We start from the raw sequence: 25,335 nt of genomic DNA on the forward strand, positions 1-25,335 counted from the left end.
CATGGGCATTTCGCTGCTGTTGAAAGAGGAGAGACTTAATCCACATGTGTAGTATGAAATTGGTGGTTTTGTACCAGTCTATTCCCCCAAACAACCGCTTCTATCCCTTCCAATGTCTCAAATCCCCCCAGGAATGACCACGCTGTTTAGGCTGTGAAGGCGGACAGGAATCTCTAATCTGTACTCGTTGCTTGCTTTGACAAGATTTTGCTCTTTTTGTGTGTTTGTGTATGTGTCTATTGGAGATTCTGAAGGCTGGAGCGAGTGATGTAGAAAGGGAAAAATACCCCAGGAAGTGCGCGCTATCATCCTCTCAGCATCCGTCCATCCCCCGTCATGTTAAAAAAGACAGGAAAACACACCTCCCTCCTGCACTTGTTTGTTTGCAGAGTTGTTTTTTTCTTTCCCCAACTTCAGTGAGCATGTCTAAGCTACCAGGTTACTAGGCTTCTTGTTCTTGATTACACATTTGTTTATACTGTCACATTTGAGACATTTGCTTATCCTGAGTTTTTTAAATGTTTGTAATGAGGAATATATATGTGTGTGTGTGTGTGTGTGTATATATATATATATATATATATATATATATATATATATATACATAGAGCCAAACCAACATTTATTCAGACACCTTGAACATTTCATTCATTAATACAGTTTATTCACTTTAGTTTTAAAAAAAAATGGTAATAAAATATGACAAGATCTCAGAGTTAAACTGTGTCAGAAAAAAAATATGGTATGTCAGATAACACTTAAGCAAAAACATGGTCAGGTCAAAGTGTATGAATAATTTTTGTTTTACTGGTAGTCCACTATATGAAGAATTTTTGGGTATAATATATCGTTTACTTTATTTTGCTATCCTCACTTACATAAATGAACTATAGTGTCCTGCACCCACTAGTAAAAATATATCAAAAATATCAAAAATGTCTGAATAATTTTTGGTTTGACTGTCTAGGCTACCAGGATACTAGGCTTCTTGTTCTTGATTACACATTTGAGACATTTGTTTATATGTAATTTATATGTATATTTGATCTTAATTTTATACATCTGTACTCAGTGATGGGCAGATTACTTGCAAATTGTAGTCTGTTACTGATTACAAATTAGGCCTAAATGATGAAAATTGTAGTAGCCTAATGTAATCTGATTACTCATTTTAGGTAATGTATTCTGACTACTTTTAGATTACTTTTGACCTAACTTGTTTATCACTTAGACTTTAATGGGATTATTTTGTACCTTCTTTGTTATCAACAACATGAAATGCATTAAACATTACATATGCCAGGGTTTCCCAAACTAGGGTTAATAAAAGAACTGCTGGGGTATTGTATAAGTTGATGAAAAGCTAATGATTAATTAAATCATATATCTAAAATTAAAATTAATAAATTATTTGAAAATAAAAACAATCAAAATAAAATGATTGAACACACAAAAATATTTTATTTGTTTACCTGCATGTCAATGTGTGAACCCATATCAACTGTGAACATGTGTTGTTCAATTATTATAAAATGAACGTGTAGTTAATTAAATAGTTAATTGAATAGTGTTTTACAGCTACAGTATATACAGTATACAGTATAGCAGTGTTTAGTAACTTGCATAAAATTTAAAAACATAATATAATATAATTACAAGTACAACATTTTTGGAATCCGATTACATAATCAGGATTACAAGTAATAAGTTACTACCCAGCACTTCTCATAATGAATGTCAACAATTGTCTAATTTATCATCAAAATTCATATTTAATTCTTAGTTAAATTTCCTAAGCAAAAAAAAAAAAAAGGAGCAATAAAATTGTTATGGGATATTAGCGTTATATTTGTACAATTATATATTTTATACAGCAGTGTAAATAGATACATATACATGCAATGCATAAAATTGTCATTAGTATACATAATTACATAAATACAAATCAAAAACTAATAATCTGTTCAAACAAATTACATAAGATTCATATCTATATTTTTATAAAATAAAATAAAACAAAATAAACTGCATTTATTCATACCTTTCACATATTTCATATTACTAAAACTACTTCTTGTCAAAGACTTGCTATTCATTTAGGATTTCATGCTAATCTTTTTTTTTCAATTAACTACCTTATGTTATCTCCAATGTGTCACCCACGTTAATAGCCTGTCTGGTCGGGAAAAATCTGGGACAACCACTTTAATTATTCTTATATTTATGTTACATTCACAACATTGTAATGTGAGTGGATTCCAATTTTTTAGATTAGTTAGATCTTTATATTTCCCACCGGGGTCCTGTTTAAGCAATAATAAGATTAAGCCTCCTTGCTGCGTATCTGACAGTATGGGTTGTTTGTTTATTTGTTTACATGGTGTGTCTGTCGCAATCTGGCTCTAACACCATACTGAAGCAGTTCCAGTTGGGTAATAACTGTGGGGCAAACTCCCACACCTCCAGAAAGAGTCTCACTTCTCTATCTTTCACACATACACACACATGCACATGCACACACACACACACACTTCTATTTGAGTCCAGAAGAACTCTAAGACCCTTCTCCAGACCTCAGGAAACCTCTTACTGGCCAACAGAGCAGAAGACAAAGGACAACTTCTCTCCCCATGCCAAGATGAATCACGCCTCAGCCTCATACATAAATCATGAGATCCGGAGGAGTCTTTAAGAGAGAGACAGAGATAGAGAGAAAGACAGACAGAGTCAGAAAGAGGGAGAACCCAGAGGATATTTTGCCACTCAAATTCACCCACACTGTTTTGGGTGAGTTAGATCCACTCATATATATATATATATATATATATATATATTGAGGGGGGAAAAAAAGAACAAATAAACAGGTGCAAAGGAAATCCCTCTGAGAGGACCCCAAAAAAGTGTGTTTGAGCTTGTGCATTTGCTTCCACGTGTGCTCATAAGTGCATGTGTGTGTGTCCACGCACAAACAAGTGGGGGCTTTAAATGTATGGGATATAGCAGCTCTTTGTATTTGGAAATCCAAAGCAAAGCCAGCAGCACTGGGAGGAAAGCACCTGTTCAAAGGGACCTAAAAAGCCAGTGCAGTCCTCAATAGTCTCCATAAGGCCTGCTGAGATGCTGACTGAACTGCCCAGATCTCAGAGAGCTCTCTCTCCTCTTTCATCACTTCTACCCCATGCGCTGCCATCTCCACCAGACCTGCAGAAAAAGTTCACCAAAAAACATGTTGAGGTGACCTCCAAGACCTTATGCTGGCAAATTTACACTGACCAAAATAGTTTTAAATAAAGTGTTAACAGTATAAACGATATCAAATAATATGTTATAAATGTTGTTATAATTATTAAATTCGATAATTATTAAAACTATTTCTAAATCTTCACACATTTGAGGTATAAAATTTAAATGAAAAACAATTATAGAAAAGGTCTGTGAAATTAGAATAGGTCTCTGAAGGTATTAATATGGTTATCTTTTATTCAAATGTTATATTTTATATGTTTATTATAAAATATAACAAAATATAAAATACTATAAGATACCATTAAAAAAGCAATATCCCGAATTAAAGATTTCTTTAACATCTTAATTGTAAGAGCCAAATCCCTGAAGCACTGGCTGAGATGAAGCTGTTCTCTGCGAGTACACGAGCATTGAACGGCCGCTGACTGCCTGGAGCTCGCAATCTCCAAAAACGTTTACACAAATTGTAAAATAGGCGCTATGATTAAATATGAGTCACATATTTCAGGTCTTAAAGGGTTAGTTCACCCAAAAATGAAAATTATGTCATTTATTACTCACCCTCATGTCGTTCCACACCCGTAAGACCTTTGTTCATCTTCGGAACACAAATTAAGATATTTTTGATGAAATCCGATGGCTCAGTGAGGCCTCCATTGCCAGCAAAATAATTAACACTTTCAAACACCCAGAAAGGTACTAAAGATACATTTAAAACAGTTCATGTGACTACAGTGGTTCAATCTTAATATTATAAGCAACAAGAATACTTTTTGTGCACCAACAAAATAATGACTTTTCAACAATATCTAGCGATGGCCGATTTCAAAACACTGCTTCGAAGCTTTATGAATCTTTTGTTTCGAATCAGTGGTTCGGAGCACCAAAGTCACGTGATTTCAGTAAACGAGGCTTCGTTACGTCATAACTGTTTCGAAATTTCAATAGTTTCACGTGACTTTGACGTTTGATACACGCTCCGAACCACTGATTCGAAACAAAAGATTCGTAAAGCTTCAAAGCTTCATGAAGCTAGATATTGTTGAAAAGTCGTTATTTCGGTTTTTTTGGTGCACAAAAAAGTTTAGTTTAAATATTAAGATTGAACTACTGTAGTCACATGAACTGTTTTAAATATATCTTTAGTAGCTTTCTGGGCATTTGAAAGTGTTAATTATCTTGCTGGTAATGGAGGCCTCACTGAGCCATCGGATTTTATCAAAAATATCTTACTTTGTGTTCCAAAGATAAGGTCTTACGGGTGTGGAACGACATGAGGGTGGGTAATAAATGACATAAGCTTCATTTTTGGGTGAACTAACCCTTTAACAACTATATTCTCACCTAAAAATCTTAAAACAACAGTTCGTGGTACAACAAGTGTATTATTTGTAAAAAATACGGTGGATTTGCTCGGCCGCCATGACAGTCAGTTCAAGTGGAGTGATACAAACAGTTAATATATATATATATTATTTTGGTATATTTTATAATAAACATGTAAAATATAACATATAAAAATTAAATTAAATTATAATTATAATAAATATCATTATAATCTCTTAAATGTGTACATATTAAATATCATATTTTAATTTACGTACATGTAAGCATTTTAATTTTTCTCCTAATGCTCAGCCATGAAGCAGAAGACCTGGCCAGAGCCTGGAAAGTGGCAGTAAAATAAGTCAGACTAGGCTTCTTCTATCTAGTATATTGATATAATGAGCGCTCAGAAACAGGAAGACAGAGGTCAGTAATGGAGAGTGGTTGGAAAAGACAGAAAGATACAGAAAGACTGAGAGAAAGGAAACCTGCACTCTTTCCGGAAGTATTACATCATCCAACATCATTTCCTCGCAAATCAGTGTTACTCTTTTTACGGACCCAAGTTTTATAACTTTGAGCATCTCCAAATTCCTTCATAGTAATTGCTAGTCAATCGTCTTTGCCAACAGCACCATCATTTATTATGTGGCACCAAAGTTCTTTGTTTCAGAAAAGAAGGTCTGATTGGGAAGTTGCTAATTACACTGTCACAGGGCTATCAGTGTGTTCCCACTTCATGGGAAGTAAAGTGCAGCCTCCTAAGGGACCCTCATAATGGGGAGAGTGGTGCTATCACCTCGGGGGCTGAAGTGACAGGGTGTATGGATGTCAACGCCAGTTTGGTATGAGGTGTCTGACTGAGAGTACAGTTCATAGCGGGTCGATGACATCAACCCATCATCACCGTCACCATTCTTACAGTTCGCAGCCGTTCGTGCACTGCAGCGTCTGTGATGAGTATAATCATCACAGACTATCACACGCTCCTGCCCAGCCAGAAGACATATACTTGAAGAAACAAGAGACCTCAGCTTAAAATACAGCAGCTCACAGACAAATGGGAGATCAGAGGCTTGAGCTACTAGGTTAAATTGTAATATCAAGTTAACTAGGAAACAGCAAAGAAAGTATAAATAAGTGGATTATTCAATTTGAATGTTTTCTCCCATCAGTTAAATGAGCAGAGACAACGTAAGAATTCACATATCACCAAGTCATTTTTGATATCAGGCTGCCTAGTGTCTTATCTGTTACTGAATTGTTATAAAGGGGTGTTTCATTATGATTTCACTTTTTTAACTTTAGTTAGTGTGTAATGTTGCTGTTAGAGCATAAACAACATCTGCAAAGTTACGATGCTCAAAGTTCAAAGCAAAGGGAGATATTTTCTTTTAAAGAATTCTCTGTTTAAGGACTACAACAAATGGCTGGTAGGGACTACAACGAGCTTCTTCCCGGGTTGGTGACATCACTAACCCTAAAATGTACATAAACCCTGCCCTCGAGAACACACAACAAAGGGGTGAGGCCATGTTATTGCAATACAGTACGTAACACAAATGCAATGTCATAAAAGCAAGATGACAACATGACAAGTTATAACCGTAATTAAACTAAACTATACCTGTTCTATCTTCATGCAGCATATTCTCTGGCTCTGTAAGCATCTTACAACAGTTCCCACACAAGCAATTTATAGATTATCATGACAGAATATACTAATCACTGACTTTAAGGTATCCCACATCAGCTACATAAATTAAGCAACTAACCATTCAGAAACGTCCTGTTGCATTCTGCATGTTGTCACTTCTGCTTGAGTCTCTCCCTCATTGTCCGGCTTCGTTTTGAACATACACGGCTGTACAGTTTTTGACATTTTCAGTTAGTTTTCATGAGGTAATCGGTGCTGCTAACACTATGTGCTAACACAAGCTCTTGAAACCCCACCCTCTGCTTAGAAGCAGCAGCTCATTTGCATTTAAAGGGACACACAAAAACGGAGCGTTTTTGCTCACCCTCAAAAAGTGACAAATTTAACATGCTATAAAAATGATCTGTGGGGTATTTTGAGCTAAAACTTCACATACACACTCTGTGGACATCAGAGACTTATTTTACATCTTGTAAAAATGGCATTATACCACCCCTTTAATGTTAAAATGTTACTGATATTTTTCCTGATTGTGTTATAAAGAGGCCATATTATGCCCTATATTACAAAGTCTTAATTTTGTTTTTGGGGTCTACAAGAATAGGTTTTCATGCTTTAATGTTCAAAAAAAATGTCACATATTTTTTTCACAAAATATATTTTTTTACATATTTTACATTTGCAGCACCTCTCTTCCCAGTCTGTCTGTAACTGTTTATTTCCAGTCTCTATGAAGCCCCTCCTTCCAAAAAGCGCAATGTGCTCTGATTGGTCAGCTGGACCAGTGTGTTGTGATTGGTCAACCGCTCGGAAATGTCACGCCCCCTTACCATAACCACAAATTTCAACACACCCCAGGCCTTACCCCTTTTTGTGTGTGTCTGTGTGTGTGTGTGTGTGTGTATATTCCTTGGGCGAGAATTATTTAAATGAAGGATATTGTGACGTGACGAAACAAAGCGTTTCAGGAAGTTCAAAATCTTACTAATATAGAGAATAACTCCCTTTGCAGAGGACGTTGTGCTTTGTAAGCTTTTTCATGGTCAAACAGCAACATTAAACACTAAAGAAAGTTGAAAATGTTAAAGAGAAACTTATTCCGGTAGCATTTTATTTTACAGTCCTGTTCTCCATGTACATACTATGTACTTATTACAGCAAGTATAATAACTTTAATAACTGGGTAATAACTAGGTACTAACCCTGAACCTACACCTAAACCTAAACGTTGTTTCTATAACATTTTTAAAACATTGTACTGCAACATTACCTGAAACCAAAATACAACATTGTGAAAGGTTATAAAAATGTTTTGTGTTTGCTGGGTTCAGCCCATATTCCCCAATATCAGTTTCTTGCAAAAACTGTTTATTTACAATAAACTTGCAGCTCATATATAGCAAATTTTTGCCACAGGGGTTTTCCAGACCACTATATTTGTATAAAAGACTGATACGCCACAGAACAAGTATGCAGAGTGGTCCATGTGCAGACCTGATTTACTGTCATCCGCTGCCACCTCCAGCGGCCGGGCTGTGAGAAATGAAGGGATTGAAGTAGAGGGCCGTGTATAGGGATCGATGGTGGGGGAGGCCAATAAGAGCTCTCGCCCCACAGACATGCTGGTGGTACCGTGATTCTGCGGGTAATCAATCTACTCTGCAGGCCGCCCAGTCCAGCGAACAGCTTTGTTGCGCAGGGCCCTGTGGAGTCATGGGGGGAATCTGCTTTATTAAGACTCATTTGTCCTCTAACAAGCCACAGCGGTGGACAGGTGATAAAACACCACACCACAAACACATATGATTACCGTCATCATCGCCAGCAATGTCAGTGCAGCCGCCGTCTCCCCCCGTGCTGGTTTGTTTTGTTGTGGCAGCTCACACAACTGAACGCTAAACAACGCAATACACATGTTGCCGTTTAGAACCTACAGAAAAAAAAGGTCCATTAAAATCAAATTATGGATTTTTTATGTATACACTACTTAGAGACAGTAAGTTTTTTGTTTTTTAAATAAATTAATACTTTTATTCAGCAAGAATGCATTAAATGGAACAAAAAAGACTTTTACATTGTTACAAAAAAATCTTTCAAATAAATGCTGTTCTTTTGAACTTTTTATTAATCAAAGCATCCTAAAAAAATCTATATTAAAAAAGATTTCTGCAAAAACATTAACAGCACAACTATTTCAACAGTGATAAGAAATATTTCTTGAGCACCAATTAGAATGGTTTCTGAAAGATCATGTGACACTGAAGATTGGATGCTGAAAATTCAGCTTTGCAATCACAGGAATAAATGACATTTTAAAATATATTAAAATTGTTGTTTTTAATTGTAATAATATTTCACAATATTACTGTTTTTTTTTATCAAATAAATGCAGACTTGGTGAGCATAAGAGACTTCTTACAACAACATTAAAAAAAATAATCTTTAAATAAATGTATTTGCATAAAATAACAAAATAAAAAAGTGGCATTTATTTTAAAGCACACTTTACAATCCATATGAAACTATAAATATATCATTCAAAATTTCTGGTTGGCAGAAACATGTGAAACATATTTATTGCTATGAACTTAGTTCATAGAAAACATAATTTCCCAGAATGCTTTTGCCCAACCCTGCTCCTCAGATAACGTCTGTTCACAAGTCACAATTTGCCATCTGCTGAAAAGTCATACAGTATATAAAAAAATATTAAAAACTACACTCTAAAAAATGCTGGGTTAAAAACAAACCAAGTTGGGTTGAAAATGGACAAACCAAGCGATTGGGTTGTTTTAACCCAGCAGTTGGGTTAAATGTTTGCCCAACGTGCTGGGCAGTTTTATTTAACCCAGCTATTGTTTAAAAATTACTGTATGGCTGGCTTAAAATGAACCCAAAATAGGTTGGAAATTAGATACATAATTACTAGAGGCAACAATAATAATCAAAAGGTGAACATTTATTAAAGCAATTTAATAAATGCTTGTATAATTGTTATTCATAAAACTTATTTCCAACATATTTTGGGTTCATTTTAAGCAAGCTATAAGGTCATTTTTAAACAATAGTTGAGTTAAATAAAAGTAAACATTTACATTTAACCCAACCACTGGGTTAAAACAACCCAAAAGCTGAGTTTGTCGATTTTCAATCCAACTTGTTTTAACCCACCATTTTTTGAGTGTATTAACTATTAAAACATTTATACTTTTCAACAGTGTTAAGAACCTTGTGGTTTGACTTTGCTTGTGCAGCCACAGCTATAATAAAGAGGGTCAGACACCCCAAAACCCTTTATAATACATATATACCTTGGAGGATTTTAAAATGAACATTGAAATATTATGGTACTCTAAGACAGATTTATACTCCGGGTCCATTTTTCTGTGCGTTTGTTTGACTATGAATACTTAATGATGACGAAGACCTAATCATGATGACCTGCTCGTATTTCAATGCGAAGAGCGCAAGTGAGAAAGAAAAACTGAAACTAGACGAACAGCAAAAACTATCCCCAAGGGCCTTTTTTACAGTTAAATGAAATAATTAGAGCCAACTCCCCCGTGGAAGCACTTTTTAAAATTCATTTTCAAGGAAATAATTAGTTTTTTGTAATTATGTGTGTGTGTTGCATCTTTAATCTTTAATCATTGGGAGGCAGCCCCCTTTGGGCAGTAAGGTGTTACGATACACCTATTTTTTTGAAACACATGTAGTTTCGCCGAATGTCCATGAGGAGGGCCAAAACATTGACTTGAATATGAGGGATGCATACCAATGCTGGAGGTGACCAGGCATCATGTACCTGTGCTTGAGGAAGCCTTTGCTTAATTGGGCCAGAAGGTTCAGAGGAAGTCCCTTTTGTGGCGAGAGAAATATTAATTATATACAGCCCTTTCCGACTATTGAAGTAGAAAAAATCTCAATAGAGCAAGTGTAAGAATAACCTAATTTAGCCTTATGGATCACTGCATATTTTAAACAGCCAAATGTATATGACATTGACAACAAAGGGATAAAAGAGAGCAGGCAACTCAAGAACGATTGTGCAAATAAATCAATATTATCTTAACTAAACAAAGTTAGCAAGCAAACCTTAAGAAACATATGCTAACTAAGTGCTAATGCAACAAAATACATTACACTGTCGCACAAAAAAACATAAACCACATCTCAGCTCTTAGTAGTGGCCATAGTGGGCTTGAGAGCCTTTGTTTGTATGTTCATAAAACCCTCCTCACATACACAAACTGCACTTTAAACAGGACACAGCATTAGCGGTTAAGCCCTGAGATTGGATGCGGGATTGCCATCGGCGGTTTAGTTTATGCTTGGCCACAACATCTACTGCGTAACGTCTTTCCTTAGAGCTCTGAGCTCCCAGGCACTTGTATTAATTGAGCTAGTAATTGAACAGTTGTCTTCATTAGTTCTGGTCCCCTGCACACGAGTCTTGGTTCCGGGATTACCAGAGATGTGTTTGCATGAGGAAGAGGGGGTTGAAGCCCTGAGGTGGATTTACAGAGAGGGTTTCAAGCTCACACTGCTGGATTCTGTGAGAGAAATGAGAGATGACCAATGTGTTCACCCTAGCAACTAGAGCTAATCCTAATAAAAAACACATGAGATGGAATTGCAGAAGCAATCAATATGGTCAATCACCAAACACCACAACAACGAAAGATATAGTTATATATAGTGTTTATGTTATATGAATACATCTAGACTTTTATGTCTGATTGTTGCCTACAAATGATTCTTTGAGTTGGATGTTTTCAGTGAATCGATTAAACCAATTCACAAAACCTGAATGTTGTTGATTCACTGGTTATTGCTAACAAATCATTCTTTTGAGTTAGATGGTTTCGGTTAATCATATGAATCGTTCACAAAATCATTCTGAATGGTTCATTCACTTGTTAGCACTATCAAACCATTCTTTTGAGTTGTATGCATTTCAATAAATTGATTGAACTAATTCATAAAACCAGTCTGAACAAATTGTTCAGTGGTTGTTGCTAACAAGTTTTTGTTGCTTTCAAATTTTGAATTGACTAAACCAGTTCAGAAAACCAGTTTTGTTCACTCGTTACAGCTAATAAATGATTCTTTGAATCAGACATTTTTAATTATTTTATTTAACCGATTCACAAAAACGATCTGGGGTGCGTTTCCCAAAGCCAACTATGGGCGCGAGTTCCATTGTTACAAATAGAGTTCAACAGAACCATAGCTAGCTAACGATGCTTTTGGGAAATTATTCGTTCACTGGTTATTGCTAACAAATTGTTCTTTTTTAGTCAGATGGTTTCAACGAATCATTTGAATTGGTTCATAAAAGCAGTGTGATTGATTTGTTTACTGGTTAATTCTTTTTGAGTTGGATGTTTTCAATAAATCGATTGAACCAATTTATAAAACACCAGTCTGAATGATTTATTCACTCGTTAATGGCCTCAGTGAATCAATTGAACCAGTTCACAAAACCGCTAAATCATTTTTTTGAACTGGATAACTGAACATGAAAGAACAGTATACAACCCGAATTCCAGAAAAGTTGGGACATTTTTTAAATTTGAATAAAATGAAAACTAAAAGACTTTCAAATCACATGAGCCAATATTTTATTCACAATAGAACATAGATAACATAACAAATGTTTAAACGGAGAAATTTTATTCTTTTATCCACTAAATGAGCTCATTTCAAATTTGATGCCTGCTCCAGGTCTCAAAAAAGTTGGCACGGGGGCAACAAATGGCTGAAAAAGCAAGAAATTTTGAACATCTAGCAACTAATTAAGTTAATTGATATCAGGTCTGTAACATGATTTGTCTGTCTTCGGGCCCTCAGACGACACTGCATCACTCATTGGCATGATTGCATGACATTACTAAATGGGCCCAGGAATACTTACACAAACCACTGTCGGTAAACACAATCCGCCGTGCCATCTGCAGATACCAACTAAAGCTCTATCATGCAAAAAGGAAGCCATATGTGAACATGGTCCAGAAGCGTGTTCTATGGTCAGATGAGTCCAAATTTGACATTCTTGTTGGAAATCACGGACACCGTGTCCTCCGGGCTAAAGAGGAGGGAGACCTTCCAGTGTGTTATCAGCATTCAGTTCAAAAGCCAGCATCTCTGATGGTATGGGGGTGCATAAGTGCATACGGTATGGGCAGCTTGCATGTTTTGGAAGGCACTATGAATGCTGAAAGGTATATAAAGGTTTTAGAGCAACATATGCTCCCCTAGATGACGTCTATTTCAGGGAAGGCCTTGTGTATTTCAGCAGGACAATGCAAAACCACATACTGCAGCTATTACAACAGCATGGCTTTGTTGTAGATGAGTCCGGGTGCTGAATTGGCCTGCCTGCTGTCCAGATCTTTCACCTATAGAGAACATTTGGCGCATCATTAAACGAAAGACGACCACAAACTCTTCAGCAGCTGGAAACCTATATCAGACAAGGATGGGACCAAATTCCAACACCAAAACTCCAGAAACTCATAACCTCGATGCCTAGACGTCTTCAAACTGTTTTGAAAAGAAGAGATGCTACACCATGGTAAACATGCCCCTGTCCCAACTATTTTGATACCTGTAGCAAGTATCAAATTTGAAATGAGCTCATTTTGTGAATAAAATTGTAAAATTTCGCAGTTTAAACATTTGTTATGTTATCTATGTTCTATTGTGAATAAAATATTGATTCATGTGATATGAAAGTCTATTAGTTTTCATTTTATTCAAATTTAAAAAACATCCATTTCCGGAATTCGGGTTGTATAATCCAAATAAGGTTTTAAGAGGAAATTGTATAGAAATTTCTTGAAGCATTCCTAAGAGCTTTCTACCATCATGTTTTAAGGTAAATAAAAAAAAACAAGAACACAAATAAACTAGCGAGAAACAAGAAGGCTGCGCTTTGGCAAAGCAATGTTCTTGAGGTCAGGCAGAACAGAGAGAAAGATAAAACTAAATTAGCTGAGGGGTCCCTGACCCCCTTTCGGATAGTTTTAAGTGGTTTACAAGAGCTGCAAATCCTCACAAGATGAATAAAAAGCTAGTGTCTGACCTCATCCTAAATCTGAAGACGTTTATTGACAAAAAAAAGAGAGAGAAAGTGGATAAAAAATTATACTTTGACTTCTGAAGAGACATCTTCATCCCCTTTTAAGATGCATTTTAACATTAGCTGCAATTTGCATCCCACTCTGCCGACCAATTATTGTGGAACGCAATGTGGAGAGGCAACAGTTCCAGAAACTCAGATTGTCAAGGAATAAAAAACAAAATATACCAAATAAAAAAATAATAAATAAATAGATACACCTCAGACTTCAGGAAGAGTGGGTTAGTATGCCTCCTGATTTGCCAGAGGATTTAGGACAGTAGTTCTCCTCACAGCAGCTCGTGGTGAAATAATTATGCCTAAGTGCTTTCAGAGTTACGCTGAAGATGAAAAATGGTGGTGGTGTCCGCAGTTAAATAATGTTAATGACTTCGACTAGAAAAAAATGCAATGCACTTTACAGCGTGTGTCAAGAGCATAGCACATTGTTGGCTTAAAACAACCAACTTCACACAATATGGAGGGTTTTGACAGGGGGTTGGCTGGGGGTGAAGATCAAGCCACGCTTTAAATATCATACGCAGCGTGTGGCAGACACCTAACACCTGTTTGCGAGGAGTTGAGACACCTTCCTCTTCTCGTTGATGCGGATTCAACGATTTCCTGGTAGCTAACAGCTTCTCGATATGGGAAGTCGTTGCACCAAACTGGAACAAACAACGGCAGAAAGCATCATAAAAGGGATATATTATGAATATTCAGTGAGGAGGGAAAACTGAATCCCTCATTTTCACCTTTCCTCCGTTCTCTACATTGCAGCTTTTTCTTAACTGCATAATTAATGAGCAAAAAAAAAAAGGAGTGTGAATTTGTTTGTGTTGCCAAATAAAAAGTGGTGAAAAGAGTTTTTTTTTTTACTTTCTTTTTCTGTTTTGTATTCTTTTGTGTAAAACAATAGCAAAATAAAAATAGTAGACATTATATATCTTGTTGCGTTTTGTTCTGTAATCTGTTCAATTCAGTCTTATGGATGAATGTGAACCGGATTATATTTCTAGAGCAAACAGCCATTAAAAATAGCAAACAATAAATAAAAGCTAACAGCTAAATGCTCTAATTTTTTGTCTAACAAGGACTATTTATAATACACAGTCACTCTTTCTGTCACATAAAACAACTTCATGATAAATCCGTCCTGTTCAGACATAAACACACTCTCCTTTCAAGCAGACATAAGTAGAAAATTCCCAGCATCACAACTCACATTTGTTTCTCTGACATCCATTGTTTCTGCTGTAATTTTCTCGACCTTTCTGTGCAATTTTTATCCATGAGAGCGTGATGTGCTTTTAAAAACGCTCGCATGTTATTTGCCTTCATGAAGACAACTGGCCATAAAAAAAGAGACAGAAGAAGAAAAAGTAAGAAAAGCGGTAACTGCATATTTGCTCGCTAAAGGGAGGTGTTTTTTCCCCATCCCTCCAAAGGTACACGCATCCCCCCAGGAATAGATTAACTGGCCTAGAATCAGCTGTCAGAGTTTGATACATTCAGAAGTTATGCAGAGAGGAAACTAGACAAATTCATGCATTTGTGATCCATCCCCGCTCTGGTGTGCAGAGAAGTAAGGGGAACATTAGACGTGGCTTGGCTGCAGGCAGGAAGAGAGTAAGGCAGGTATATGAAAAAATCGGCAGAGGCTAATCACGTAACCGTAGCCTAAAGAGACAAACTTCCCCTTCAGTTCTGGAGCTCTATTATACTCTGTTACGCTCTTGATTTCTATGGCCAAATGACAGAATCCACCCCTCTCAACAGTACACCTCTGCCCCTCAATCTATCATCACTGTTAGAGCACAGGAGGATGAGTTTCTCCTCTTGCCTGTAATGTTTTAGGTGAAAATACAATTTGTAAGTCTGTGCTCAAAAACTCAGTGTTCTCCCAGTAACATGCAATGACATATATGGCACTTTCCATGAATATGGTATACTTTTTACTTAGCATTCAGGACATAAATACTATTGTTGTAAGAACTATTAAATATGAACACATGACATATCTGTCAAAAAATGGTGACTTTGGCCTGTTCCACCTTCAGAGATCAAGATCACCTCCACTGTATCGAATAATTAAAATCATGAATCCAGTAATTGAAATCAAAAATGTTTAACATAATAATTAAATTAATTGCAATAAAGCAATATTTTTAATCATTAACTAATTTTAATGAATAAAAACATATTTAGCAAAATGAGTCCCAGATTTAGTCCCAAGAAATGTAAGAAAAAAATTATTCTTGGCTAAATTTGCAATCCCGTAGTCATGATTCAAAGGTTTGGGGTCATTTTTGTTTATGTCTTGAGCACCAAATCAGTATATTAGAATGATTTCTGAAGGATCATGTGACATTGAAGACTGTTATGTCACACACACACACACACACACACATATATATATATATATATACAGTGCTGCTTGAAAGTTTGTGAACCTCTTGCAGTTATTTTAACAAAATATGTGTGTAATTTTTTATTTAGAACTGTCCTGAAATAGATATTTTACATAAAAGATGTTTACATACATAGTCCAAAAGACAAAAAAATAGATGAATTTATAAAAATGTTCAAAAGTTTACATACCCTTGATTTTTAAAGGGTTAGTTATAATATTAAAGTTGAACCACTGTAGTCACATGAACTGTTTTAAATATATTTTTAGTAGCTTTATGGGCATTGAAAAAGGGAGTGTTATTGCTGGCGATGCAGACCTCACTGAGCCATCGGATTTTATCAAAAATATCTTAATTTGTGTTCCGAAGATGAATGGTGTGGAACAACATGAGGGTGAGTAATTAATGACACCAAAAATATTCTCGTCGCTTTATAATATTAATATTGAACTACTGTACTCACATGAACTGATTTAAATATGTTTTTAGTACATTAATGGATCTTGAGAGAGGAAATGTCATTGCCGGCTATGCAGGCCTCACTGAGCCATCGGATTTCAACAAAAATATCTTAATTTGTGTTCCGAAGATTAACGAAGGTCTTACGGGTGTGGAACGACATGAGGGTGAGTAATAAATGACATTATTTTCATTTTTGGGTGAACTAACCCTTTAATTGTGTTCCGGGAAACATGCAAGTATCTTTTGTTGCTTCCAAAGGGCAGTACTAAATGAAAAAATATGATATTTAAACAAAAAAAGAAAAAATTGGACATCCTGTTTAAAAGTTTTCACCCCCCGGTGACATGTGAACGCCAAGTATGGTACCCCATACTTGGAATTTGTCCTCTGTATTCACATTTAATTTTTAAGGTATTTTATTTACATTTATTTTTACATTTATATTACTAAAATCACAAATTAAACTGAAATAATAAACAACCCTTTAGTGAGCAGTTTCAGGTCTTATTTTTCACCCTGTTCATGGAAAGTACCATTTCTTAACCTACTCAGGTTGCACTACCTTACATTTCATTGAACCTTGTAAAGCGTTATAGGTATTTCATTGGCGTAGTGTTTTTTTTTTTTTTTTTTTAATCTGTCCCTCTTTTTGGTTTATCAAAAGCATTTGCATCTAAAGCCCTGCATTTCCCACACTGAAAAGACCAAGCGCTGTGTGTAATATCCCAGCACTAACCCCAACGGCTGCTTGTTTTCCATCTTGGCTGTCTCTCTCTGCTGGGTAACTGCTGACCGTGCTCTCTTTGTAAATATCTTTGATATGTATTGTGCTCATGTTTAAGCAAATATCAGAGGATAGCAGTGTAGCTGTTTGGTGGCCATTAAGATGCAGCGAGTGGCGTTCATTCTCAGACACTGTCTCTGTTCGCAAAGGTCAACTACCCACCCCCCACCCCACCAAACAGACACACACGCGTGTGCGGGTAAATAAGGGCCCGTTTACAAATGTGATGGGGAAACAGTTCACCTTAAAAAGCCATTAGGCACTGGGCTTTTGAACTTTACAGCCTTCTTTTTAATTTGCTACTGTCTGGCCTCTGGTTTTCCACTTTCTAGGACTGGCGATGGCAGCAAAACAAGCAGAGCTTGTGTATCAGCTTCAGATAAATGGTGGTAAACTTGAGGCAAACATTTAAATGTCTTTCTTTTTCCATCACTGACGCGTATATACCTGTATGTACCTGACATGACATGAACCGATCGAACGGAAGACTCGAGATGTGACTCACCCATCCTTCCAGCAGCGGTCAGTGCGAAAGGTTCACTCTCTAGCTGGAAGCATTACCTGTCTCCTTGGGCTTGACAGGTATCTGCACTGTCAACACGGATCAGACCAGCAGCCTAACCTACAGTGGCAGCGCCTGACCCCGGCAGCAACACACCTCAACTCCAGCTTCGGGCATGGCCGGGCCTAACGACGGATCTGGATGGACTCATCGGCTGCAAGGGCGGCAGGATTGTTCTGGGGTGAATGAAATGAAAGTTTAGTATTGTGTTTTTGTGACCCAGGTGTTTTGGGCCAGGATTTGTTTGAATTTCAAGGTCTAAAAGGTTGTAAACACAGGACATGCTCTTGTGTTCAAAAATAGATAGATTGAGAGAAATGGAAAAGAATATAGGGGACCTGATTTTTTTTAAGGTTTCATTATTTTATATATTCATCTAGTAGGGATGTAACGGTACACAAAACTCACAGTTCGATACGTACCTCGGTTTTGAAGTCACGGTTCGGAACGGGTTCGGTACAGCAGGTGGGGTCTTTAAATATTTTAAATTATATTATAACTAAAAGTTTCTTAAGGAAAAAATTATCTTTGCTGATGTTATAAACTATGTAGGGAGCCCTTACTTGAACATTACTATAATATTAAAGGTTAACAACTGAGCCCAAACTATTAGCCTGAATTCAATTGCTTTTTATTTATAATAAGATATAATAATCCACACTCAAACAACAAATTGTATGCAAACATGTAAGCTGCACATAAGGCAGTTTTTGTATTAACTTCTAAATCTAATTATAAAATTAAGTTTTACTCCAATTAGTTGTTGAAATATAATAATTTATACACAGTGGCTGTCATTTTCATGACAGATTTATTTAAACATATATTAAATAATAAAGACATCACTAACAGGTTAAGTAAAATATAAGGAATATATGGGCTAATACAGTACCTAAATTAAGTGAAGGAGTTTATTTCTCTGGCGAACAAGCTGTGGACACTAAATGGCTTTTCTGAGGTAAATGCTACATGACATATTGTTTACAAGCTGTTTTATTGACGTCTTTCCACCGTTAAAACACTGAATAAGCGATAACACAAGATATTATATGTTTCAGTAAGTTGTACTGTATCTTTCTACATACATTCAGATGTTCATTTAAGTTTATTTTGTAACTAGTGAGGAAGAGATGATCGCGTTTACTTGCGCTCTGCGCTGCCTGTTGAACTGAGGCGCCTATACAGTGATCTGTCACGCCACATCAAAGCGCGTCAAAACGGCATTTTCTGTTTGAATTTCGTGATTTCGTGGACAGAATTTGAAGGATGACACTTTGTTTCTGCGATTATTGGTTGGTTAATGGTGGCAATGTTTGCATTTGGCACCATACCTAAAGCCTGGTACCGAAACGGTTCGGTACGAATAAAATATATGTAAAAAATTAAGAAATTTCAACATTTTTGTTTTGTTACATCATTATTTAAGACTTCATTTTCAACTTTTTTTTTCATGAACCTAAACTCTGTCCATTTTAACTTGTTTAGCAGTGTTTCGTACACATTTGTTTCATTTTACTGTGCATGCATGTAAACTGTTCCCCACCCCCTTACTTCTCTCCTATCCCCTCCTGTGTTCTCCAGGGGTTCTATCTCAGTTGACTGGTCCCGCTGGAGACTGCAGAAAGCTGTTAAGACTGCTGTGGTGTCTCCTGCTACAACACCACTGGTTCATGTGAGCCATGTCCCACAGGGAGTCTCCACCCGGAACAATGGACAGGTTATGAGAGTAAACAAATATGGCTTTTCTCCATTTCAAATGCAGAAAGCTGTGGTTAGGATCAACTGGGAGCGAGATCAAGCTAACTGAGAGGGAGGAATAAGAAGATATTGTTGAATATCAGAGGAATAGAATCTTATCTGTGAACAAGCATGAGATTGGATGAATAAATCTCAGGTTTAGGACTAGGGATCTGGGTGTGGACACTTTGGACCAGCAGTCATTGTCAGTTGAATGACAAAAAAAAGAGAGACTGAAAGCCAAATCCGGTTAAGGTCAAACCCATTGGCTAATTGTTTTTCTTTTCTAGTTTTGTAAAGTAGTGATGCTTATGCTTCAAGTTAAAATACAATTTAGATTTTTTAAATACTTTACTTGACAACAGGAAAAAAAAAGATTTTTAAATGTATTTATCTATTTTTGAGTGAAATATTGCAACAATACAGACTGAAGCACGCATGACATTCTAGGTAAAACTACTTAAATGCGAGACAATACACCAGAAATAGGCTTTTAAAAACAATGTGAAAATAAATAAATAAAATACAGTCCTCTTACAGTATTCTATGTGGGAAATAAAAGGGCCTTCCTCTGCATACCCTATTTTCTCTGTGTCAGGACAACCTTGCTTCTGAGAATTATTAATGGCTCCCTTGTAAGCTGTCATCTTTTTTACTCCCCTCGTCTTGCATTTTCCTCTGTTCTCTACGAAGCAGCACCACCACCAAACAGGCCACAGATCAGCTCTATCAAACTCTGTGGGAGAAACCAAACAGTCCCTTAGGGTGAAATGAGCAACCTAACACGGTACCCAAAAAAGTGGAGCCCCGTTTTAGGAACGGTATATTATTTTGATTGCATGTGTGCAGTTGTTTTGCGAGGAAGCTGAGACGAAGGGGTGCGGGGACAAATCGCAGCATTGGGAGAGACATGTGGCCTTCGTTTAAACTGAGTCATAAATCAGAGCACTGACATAGAGAAGGAGAGAGAGAGAAAGAGAGAGAGGCAAAACTTAAAATTGCCTCGGCTCATTTTCGATGTTTTCACGGTTTTCCTCATTTTTGTTGCTTCACCTTCCTCTCCTCATCCTGGTACTTTGTTTACACACCTTTTAAAATGCAATATCTCAGACGCATTAGCCTTCCTCCCTCCTTTGCAGTCGCTCTTCTCTGGGTTAAAAGTTAATAACTATAAGCTCTTTTCCTCACGTACCTTCATCACTCTCTCTCTCTCTCGTCTTCGTAGTCTCCCCCACCCTAAGTAAAGTACACAGCGCTTCCCTTGGGCTCACAACCAAATGCCACGGCCACGTTAACCCCCATCCGAATTCACACCACTGCCCCTCGCTTTCATTTGGCCCTGCATACATTACGCCCTCACGTGTCCTCTGAGCGTCTCTCTGAGGACACCGATCCGCCCAGCACCCCGCCATCAACCACAGTTCACCGCCCGGAGAGGACGTAAGGTCAGTGTGAGGAAAAGCAAGGGCAAAGCGGCCTTGTGCAAGAACAACAGACAAATAACATCTCAACATGTTTACTATATATGATAGGAAATAGGTTCTATAGTTAAAAATGAAGAATTGTGCACTGATTAGACATCGCTACTTCTCTCATTGCACTCAACAGAATTTGATGACTTAAGAGATAGGTTACCCAAAAAATGAAAAATCTATCATCATTTATTCACCCTCGTGTCATTTCAAACCCATAATCAGTGCGTCTTTGAGTGTGCGAGTATTTGAGAATCGAATTGGTCTCATTGGAAACTTGTTTTGTGAACCAGGTCAGATTCTTTTATGGCACTTACGCATTCTTGAAAAAATGCTTGAAAAACAACAACAATCAGTCTTCAAATTTTCCATTTAAAGTCATAATAAAGTCATAAATATAGCATTAGAATGATGACAGAAACGTCATTTTTTGGGTGAACTATCCCTTTAAATTCCCTTTACTGCTTCACAAGCTCATTGAGTCCTGCACTAGTTTCATCTGAATGTGTGTGTATGTGTGCACAAAGTTTACATATAAATGTATGGCAATTGAAGGCTTACAAAAAACATTAGATGAGATTATACAGATCTGACAGAAAAACATTGACTAAAACCTTTTTTTTTATACCTCTGCAGGTATAAATTATATAAATTTTTTAATCAATACTTTTCAGTAAAGACACTATAATTAAACTGATCAAAAGTGACAATAACATAATTTATGTTACAAAAGATTTCCATTTCAAATAAATGATGTTCTTTTGAACTGTCTATTCATCAAAGAATCCTGAAATATATATATAGATAGATAGATAGATATAGATATTGATATACAAAACAATTAAGCAGCACAATGGTTTTCAACTGTTATAATGTTAAGAGATGTTTCTTGAGCAGCAAATCAGTATATTAGAATGATTTTTGAAGGATGTGACACTGAAGACTGGAGTAATGATGCTGAAAATTATATATAATTTATATATAAAATCACATGATTTGAAGGATCATGTGACACTAAAGACTGGAGTAATGATGCTGAAAATTCAGCATTGCCATCACAGGAATAAATTACATTACATACAATATATTCAAATAGAACACTAAATTGTAACAATATTTCACAATATTACAGTTTTACTGTATTTTTCATCAAATAAATGCAGGCTTGGTGAGCATAAGAGACTTCTTTAAAAACATTACAAAAATCTAACCGACCCCAAACTTTTGAACAGTAGTATACATGCAATAATTAAAGTACAATCTGTACTATCGCATCACGTTATTGTATTTAAGCCATTCAAACACACGAGAATGGTTTAGTACATCCGCCTGGTCTAATCCCATTTGCATCAATTGCCACTTATCAGAATAATGCAAATACATAAATGCTATAATACTGCTTGTATAGATTTTCTGAATGAAGTGCTGAAGATGATTATAATTGCTCAATATTCATCGGCTTGTGCATGTGGAAGAGCCTAATAATGCTCTTTGGTAGCTGCAGCTGTAATATTTATCAGCTTTTCAATAATCTACAGTGTTAATGTCAATCACTCAAGTACTTATGCAAGGAATCGGATTGCATTCAAATCCATCAGACAGGAGGGATAAGAACAATAATCCAAAAATCATTACAATGAAATTTGAAATACAAATATGATTAGATGAAGGAGGGGAAAAAAATCAAAGGGGATTTAAAAGAATGAGTTTAATGTACAAAAACGTCAAAAGTATCAGATCTGAAAGCCGAGCAGCAGTGTTTCCAGAGGCAGTGGAGGGAAGAAGAAAAACTGAAAGGCGAGAGATTTTTGCCCTGCTCTGCTGTTTGCTCTGTTTGTCTGCTTTTGCATGATTAATATTCTGGTCCATGCCATCCCACTGCGCCCCTGCAGACAGCCCCCAGCCTGCAGCTCGGACATTCCATTTTCCTCCAAAATTTACGCCCGAAACTCTCAGAGCGGCCCGTCAACAGTGAAAAGGAAGGATTCAAGAGATGATGGTCTTATTGCTGGGGCTAATGATGATGATGATGGTCCTGGAGACAAGTGAGAGGCCTTCTGGGGAATGAGGTGTGGGGGTGATGGGGGCGCATCATGCCGAGGTGCGGAATAACACCCCCCACCCTCGGCGGCGCTGTGGGCTGTGGCGATATGCGGGGTCCATTGTGTAGCGATTATGTAGGACGAACACGAAGGGTGCTAATCTTACTGTGGGAGGGTACGTGCTTGTGAATGATTGAGCATAAGGAAAAAGAGAAAAGGAGGAGATGAGGAAGAGGAGAAGGAGAGGACGAAGAAAGAGAGAGAGAGAGAGAGAACCCCCTTAGCAGCGATTAAGAAATGGTCTGTCACAGATTAAAGCTGCGGGGAGGCAAAAGGGAGATGAGGCGAAGCCTCCCACAGACACAGGCTCATGAGGACGCTTTGCTGAGATTACCTGCGGTTATACGCAAGCAGCTGCTTGGGCATACACACACACACACACACACACGAAGAAGAGCGGGAGGGTGAGAGAAAATGAGAGACATTGAGAGGGATGAGAGGGGGTAAAACAAACCTAAACCAAATAGGCTTGCAATTTACAGAGGGTGAGCGGAGAGGGAGGACGACAGAGATGGAGAAAGAGACAGATGCCTGAGGAGAAAAGAAGAAATAAAGGAAGGATGGAGCTTGAAAAGCTGCCTGCCACCACAGCAGCGACAAAAAAAAAGTGATGAAAAAAATCGCAGAGGGCCACACAGAAAAAATATATGCATCATTCATTTGTTCCTCATTTCGTTTTCGAGACTGTACATACTAACAGCTTTTTCTACCATTTGTAGATTTGCTTCGAGTTTAGCTATAAGTTCAAGTCAAACAATCATAATTAAGTGGTTCTAATTAAACATGACTTGTAATGTCATGTTTTGGAATCAAAATGTCTGTTCCTTAAACCGCTTTGAATGTAACAAGATTTGATTTATTTACTCAAAATTAAGAGTATTGTTGCACTTAGAATAATACAATTAAAATAAAATAACTGTCCCCCCGAAAGTATTTAAACAAATAATAAAAAAAAACCTTCTATTTTATTTCAAATAAAATGAAACAAAAATCGTATATTTTATATTCTAAATGTTCTAAATGAAGGCATTTTTCTATTAATAAAACATTTGTAGTATTTTCAAAAAAAAAAAAAACAAAGCGAAAAAGTGTAAATCTACCTGCAACTTTCTACTAGAACTCGCCAGTACTTCCATGGAGCAAGAAATGCAATTCATGATCCACTCAAATAAGTATTTATATTTGAATATTTTTAACACAATTCATTAAAGGGTTAGTTCACTCAAAAATGAAAATGAAAAGTTCTGTTATTAAGTAACCAGTAAGACCTTTGTTCATCTTCGGAACACAAATTAAGTTATTTTTGATAAAATTCGAGAGTTTCTGAACCACACATCAACGTCATTGCACCTTTCAAGGTCCAGAAAGATAGTAAAGACATCATTAAAATAGCCCACTTGACTACAATGGCTCAACCTTAACGTTATGAAGCGATGAAAATACTTTTTGTGCCCAAAAACAAACAAAAATAACGACTTTATTCAACAATTTTTTCTCTTCCCTGTCAGTGTCACTGTGTGTACAATGTCAACAGTGTAGGAGATGGGAAGAAATTGTTGAATAAAGTCATTATTTTTGTTTTGTTTTTCCGCACAAAAAGTATTTTCATCGCTTCATAACATTAAGGTTGAACCACTGTAGTCATGTGGACTATTTTAACAATGTCTTTACTACCTTTCTGGGCCTTGAAACGTGCAATGACATTGATGTGTGGTTCAGAAACCCTCGGATTTCATCAAAAATATCTTAATTTGTGTTCCGAAGATGAACAAAGGTCTTACGGGTTTGGAACGACATGAGGGTGAGTACTTAATAACAGAAATTTAATTTTTGGGTGAACTAACCCTTTTAGTATGAGGGTCCATCAATTACATTTCACAACAAAAAAAGAGAGAGAGAAAAAAAGGGCTAATTATGGCTTCTCATCCCACAAGAGTCTTGTTTTCACACAGCCTGCCATGTAAAGTTGAACATTTCTTCACTCTCCCATTGACTGATTGACACATATGGGCAAGTCGCTTCCCATAATGCACCAAACTGGCAGGTCAAGTTTAGTTTTAGCTTCATATTGAGTGAAGAAGTCGAAGACCTGTTCAGTTTGTTACAGAAGAAACAAGCTCCTCTGACTGGCAGGTGAGGCTTGTTTTGAACTGCTGGAGCAATTAATTGACGAGCCAATTGAAACGAGAAGCCCGGGGCAGTACGACTCAGTCCAGGGAAGAGAGAGCGAGAATTTAACCGTTTAAAACAAATGCTGACACAAGAGAGACAGTGTTACAGTTCGGTTTAACCATCTCAGACAAAAAGCCACAGTTTTTACATGATACAAAAAAGAAGTTGATGTTTATTTGATCAATTGTGCTTCTACATGATAAGAGTTTCTCTGATGGGATGAGAACAAAACTGATAATTTGTTTGCAGATACATCTTGTATCTAATGGAATGACAATTTG

At 36.7% G+C, this 25,335-nt stretch overlaps 1 long non-coding RNA gene across 1 annotated transcript; it reads right to left on the reverse strand.

The window, feature by feature from the left end:
* Positions 1–1,477: 1,477 nt before the first annotated feature.
* Positions 1,478–6,671, reverse strand: LOC127497093 (uncharacterized). The gene is made up of 3 exons (XR_007925449.1): positions 6,348–6,671; positions 3,057–3,201; positions 1,478–2,686 (listed from the first exon to the last, which is right to left on the reverse strand). It is a non-coding gene; the product is annotated as an uncharacterized LOC127497093 (long non-coding RNA).
* Between the last annotated feature and the right edge of the window lie 18,664 nt (positions 6,672–25,335).

Source organism: Ctenopharyngodon idella, chromosome 16 (assembly GCF_019924925.1).
Source record: "Ctenopharyngodon idella isolate HZGC_01 chromosome 16, HZGC01, whole genome shotgun sequence".
In the NCBI taxonomy this organism is placed as follows: Eukaryota; Metazoa; Chordata; class Actinopteri; order Cypriniformes; family Xenocyprididae; genus Ctenopharyngodon; species Ctenopharyngodon idella.